Below are 5622 nucleotides of genomic sequence, written 5' to 3' on the forward strand. Positions count from 1 at the left end.
AGCAAGAGCAGCCTAATAACAGATCATTATTATCTTTTTAATTTAAGTTCAATTAGCCAACATACAGTACATCATTAGTTTCTGATGTAGTGTTCATTGATTCATCAGTTGTGTATAACACCTAGTGCTCATCACATCACGTGCTCTCCTTAATGCCCATCACCCTGTTACTCCATGCCCCACCCACCTCCCCTTCCACAACCCTCAGTTTGTTTCCCAGAGTCAAGAGTCTCTCATGTTTTGTCTCCCTCTCTGATTTCTTCCCATTCATTTTCCCCTCCCTTCCCCTATGATCATTATTATTCGTAAGTTCAAGGGTAGCCATCTATCTTTAGTTACATTTTCATCTCCCATATCACCAAGCCTAATGTATGCATTGTAGACATGCAATAAATATACGTTGCATGGATAAATATACTATGAAAAGCATGTCATTACACTTTTTGTCATTTTCTCTTTCACTTTTAAGATGATTTCATAATCCAATCACTTATTTAAGAATCCTCACGGAAAACTTGGTAACCAACATTAGGGCTGCATTGTGGAAAAAATCCTGCCACTCAGGAACATAACATGTAGAAGCCTACAACAAACACATCTAGGGAGAGTTTTCCACTTATGTCTGATAGAGGGCTGTAGAATCTGTGTACTAATAATGACTTTGGAGAGTTTTATGATAACCATACTTCTGTCATTTTAATGTGCTCTCCAGGATCTATAATAAAATATTTATAATAGAGTTATCTATAGGTCATGAATACTTAGTGCTGGAGAGGACCTCAGAAATTGCCTAGTTTAGTCCTCTGTCAGATACTTGAATCTTCCATACAATATCTGAACATCAGGTCACCTTCAAAGCCTAGGGAATGTCATTACCTCCTGACTTGCTTGCTTCGTTGTTGGATGGTATCATTCCCTAAAAGATTTTTCTTGTAATGGCTGAAGCCTGCCTCTGTAACTTCTACGTTTCATTCTTTTCTCTACCATTGGGCCATTTCTCCATGAAACACTTCAGGAACTAAGAACTCTTATCATGTAGCCCTAAATTGTCTTCCCAGCCTCCTTTTGGTATTCCTCAAATGACATGGTTTTGATATGTCTTACAGTTTTAACCCTGGAAGTGCTCTCATTTTAAATAACTTACTTAGAAGTGTACTGCATGGGGCAGATCACAGGGATGGCCAAGTTTAAAAAGATCTGGGTATCACCTATCTGTCCTTTGGCTGTCTATTTCTTCAGTCTAATCAAAATTAGATTAATCCACTTGTTGTGTTTGATTGTTTTGATAGTGTCCTCAGACTTGGATGCTAAAAGTCTAAACATTTTTCTTTCATTTTCAGAGAAGCAGAACATGCTCATCTTCCTTTTTTTAAAATTTAAATTCAGTTAGCCAACATTTGGTACATCATTAATTTCAGATACAGTGTTCGAAAATTTATCAGTTGCTTACATCATCATTCCTTTAGCATTGGTTCATTGCTCTAGTTTGTTGAGATTGACATTTTAAAAAATCTTCAATTTGTGGCTCTACATCTTAACTATCCTTTCTGCAATACCTCACCTTTATTTTGTATTGATTAAGTGCTAAGCCCCACCACATACAATGGTGATCAAAACAACACAGTTGTGCCAAGTAGTTGTATATCCTAAAGAGAGAAGCTGTTAAAGAAGCTGGTGTATTTATATTTATATTTATTATTTATAATATATTACATATCTTTTATATGTATGCCATTATATTTATGTAAATAAAACTATGATTAAGTGCTATAAAGAAGAAGTGTGTTATAAGATTATACACCATCTGGTTCTAGCACAGTTTGTGATTAGGGGATTCTGAAACGGCTTCCTAGAGGAAGTCATATTTAAGCTAAGATCTGAAAAATTGGCATTAGCTAGGAGAAGGGAGGTGGGCAGAGTAATGGTGTCCATATCCTGGACAGATGACATAGTGGATTTCATGGTTCGAAGAGAGTGAAACTTATATCCACATATCATCACCTTGTTATTCCAAGTTGTTACTACACATGTTGCATAAGACAGAGGCAAGGTAAGAGCACTTCAGCGTCATCCCCAGGAATCTGCCCAGGCTGACATCTGTTCATGAATCCACACCCGCCTCAGTGTCTCCAAATCACATTCCACATTGTATCTGCAACTTCCTTCTTACGTCTCCAGCCAGGCCAGCCCCACGTGGCCAGAGTGTCGTGGGAAACCTTGTCCATGTGCATTCTGGAAAGACAAGGAGTCTAGACTGGATGGCTCTCGAATTCTTGAGTTAGCATAGTGTAAAACAAGGGGGTTTGTGGATTTGGCAATACCAGACCGAGGTAGAATCTCAATCTATTATTAACAGCAATGTCACCGGGGCAGATTAACTCACATTAATTTCTGTTTCCTCACATTTAGAAGATGTAAATAATAATCTTCACCTAATGGAGCTGTGATGAAATTAAACGGGATAAAGTATTTAGAACACTTGGTTTGATGTGTGAAACCTATTAAGTTGCATAATAAATGTTAATTTTTCTTTCCTTTCTTTGAATCTATTAAAAGGGATGATAATAATACCTGCTTCATAGCAGAGGATGAAATGAAGTACCTTACAGGAAAAGGGTTTTTATTAATCCTTAAGCCTTACCCAAATTTACATTAGCCATCCCTTCAATATTTTTTAAGCTAAGATTAGTTATTACCGTTTTAATCAGAAGAACAGGGCTTCCAAGAGAATTCAGAGAAACACTGTAAGCCGTGGGCTGAAGGAGCTCTAAAATCCTAGTCTTTACTTGTAAAACCATTACTTATTTTTTTAGCCTGGTGTCAGCGAGTGCCTGCTACATTGTGACTCTAGAGGGAGGGAGCAAAAGACTTCCTCTTACCTTTATCATGAGAAGATATCATGAGATTATCATGAATTATCATGAGAAAGAGCCAGTCTCCTCAGTTATATTCATAAAAGGTAGAAGCCAGCGGCTGAGGTCTGACTGCTCAGGTGGAGAGGAAGAGGAGGACCATGAGCCTGGGGGACGGAGGCTTTAGTAACCTTCCCAACAAAAGCCCTGGAAGGAGTAAATTGCTCTGCTATCTAGGGTCTTACCCCATAAGTTCTATCTCCCAGGAGGTAGTTGGATGGTTGTTGATCTCCCCTGTTACCAGATAATGAGTCCAAACTAAAACTGTCTTTGCACTTGGGATCTCCTGTCAATGGGAGATCTGTGGTATGCTTGTCAAAGTGAAGACCAGTATTAAACCCTTTATCAACATTCTCAGCATCCAATTTAATTTCCTAAGAAGCTCAATAATCAAGGTCATTTATGCCTCCTGCTTCAAGGATTTGACTCTCACCAGATTGTCATAGCTGGGCCAGCCCAAGTCCCAAATTATTATTGCCCTGGGGAACTGAGACGGTGTTTTATATTTTATATGAAAAAGGGGGCCTTGTAACCTTGGTTGTATATAAAATAACTAATTGAGGGGGACACTGGACAGACATTTAACTTTTCTGTTACTTTTTAAATAACTCCCTTAGGGTGGTCTTCCAGGATTTGAAGAAACCATATGTTTTCATTCAATGTACCATATAGACTTTATAGGTTCGATCATGTCCCTGCTCAGATATTACTTTGCCATATTAAACTTGCAAATTTTTGATATCTTTACCTTTATTGCATTTCTCTTTCTCTTGTCTCCATCAGTCTGTTAGATCTTTCACGATGAAACATACAATGGACATATTCTTTTTGATAGCTGATAATTACACAGACTTAGGGTTCACTCATTTAGAGTTTGGTTCATCATGATTGATTGATTAAATAAGTATTTATGTAATATGATGTGCCCATCACTGTCTAAGTCTGGGCACAAAGACAGGTAAGACAAACAAGATTGCTTTCATAGTGTGCTTACATTGTTGCTATGAAACAGACAATAAACACAGTAAATAAGTCAGTTAGATATTATCAGATAGTGATGAGTCCCATGAAGAAAATATAGGAAGTTAAAGGGATAGTTAGTGATTAGAGGAGGAAAGTCATCAAAAGCCTCTTCTTTGAGGAGGTGACATTTGACCTAAAACATAAATGATGAGAAGAAGCTAGCCATGAAATTTGGGGGGAAAAGCAATTCAAACAGAGGGAAGTGCAGTGAAAGTAGTAAAGAACCCAGAGCTGGAAAAAAAAACAACAACAAAATCTAGCATGCTTAAAATAAAAAATACTGAAATTTAAGCATATCCAGGCATGAGGATATTGGAAATTCTATCATCCAGAGACCTTCATTGAGAAAATGAGATGCAGAGAAGTGGTCTGATTTGTATAGCATCCAACAAGGCAGGGGCAAAAATAGGACTAACTTGGTTCTTTTGATTTCATCTAATAATGTCCACTGACTATTGAGTGTGAAAACCCAGTGGTTTTTCAGGATCTCAAGGAATGTGAGTAGAGAATAAGTATCTATTTTAAAAAAATGTCACACTGCTTTCAATAACTCCTTAGACCAAGGTTTTAATCTTTTTCTAAAGGTTAAAACTAATAAGAGTGAGAATTTTTTTGAAATTCAATATATTTCAAAGACCTAGATAACTGCGTATTTTGAAGTAATACTTTATATGATAAGTTTCTAGTGAATAAATTGCTGTTAAAAGGATTTCATCACAGTTTTCTAATATAGAAACATAAGTAATACCACTGAGATTTGAAGTTATATCAGATCCTTTTTTTGTCATTTCCTGGGCCATAGCAGTCAATTTTATTTGTTAATTTGGCTAGGCCACACTCTAAATATTTGGTCAAATACCAGTCTGGATGTTACTCAGCTCAACTGTTGCATAAATGACCTGAAAACTTCCAGTATATCCCATAGGTGCAGAGCTGAGGTTGCTGAAAACCAAACCCAGAATCTCATTCTGTGAGTGGTTGATTTACAAATTAAGACTGTCACCTGGCCACTTTGGGCTCCTCATGGCCCTGAATCAACAGGTAAATATGTGTGACTGGAATAATTGATCCTGATTACTCAGGGGGATTTGGACTGCTGCTCCACAGTGGAGGTAATGAAGAGAATATGCCTTTAATACAAGAGATCCCTTGGGGTATTTCTTTTTTTTTTTTTTCATTATTTTATTTTATTCTTATGTTAATCCCCATACATTACATCATTAGTTTTAGATGAAGTGTTCCATGATTCACTGTTTGTGCATAACACCCAGTGCTCCATGCAGAATGTGCCCTCCTCAATACCCACCACCAGGCTAACCCATCCTCCCACCCCCCTCCCCTCTAGAACCCTCAGTTTGTTTTTCAGAGTCCATCATCTCTCATGGTTCGTCTACCCCTCCGATTTCCCCCGCTTCATTCTTCCCCTCCCGCTACCTTCTTCTTCTTCTTTTTTTTTTTCTTAACATATATTGCATTATTTGTTTCAGAGGTACAGATCTGAGATTCAACAGTCTTGCACAATTCACAGCGCTTACCAGAGCACATACCCTCCCCAGTGTCTATCACCCAGTCACCCCATCCCTCCCACCCCACCCCCCACTCCAGCAACCCTCAGTTTGTTTCCTGCAATTAAGAATTCGTCATATCAGTGAGATCATATGATACATGTCTTTCTCTGTTTGACTTA

This window comes from Neomonachus schauinslandi, chromosome 11, assembly GCF_002201575.2.
Source record: "Neomonachus schauinslandi chromosome 11, ASM220157v2, whole genome shotgun sequence".
NCBI classification, from domain to species: Eukaryota; Metazoa; Chordata; class Mammalia; order Carnivora; family Phocidae; genus Neomonachus; species Neomonachus schauinslandi.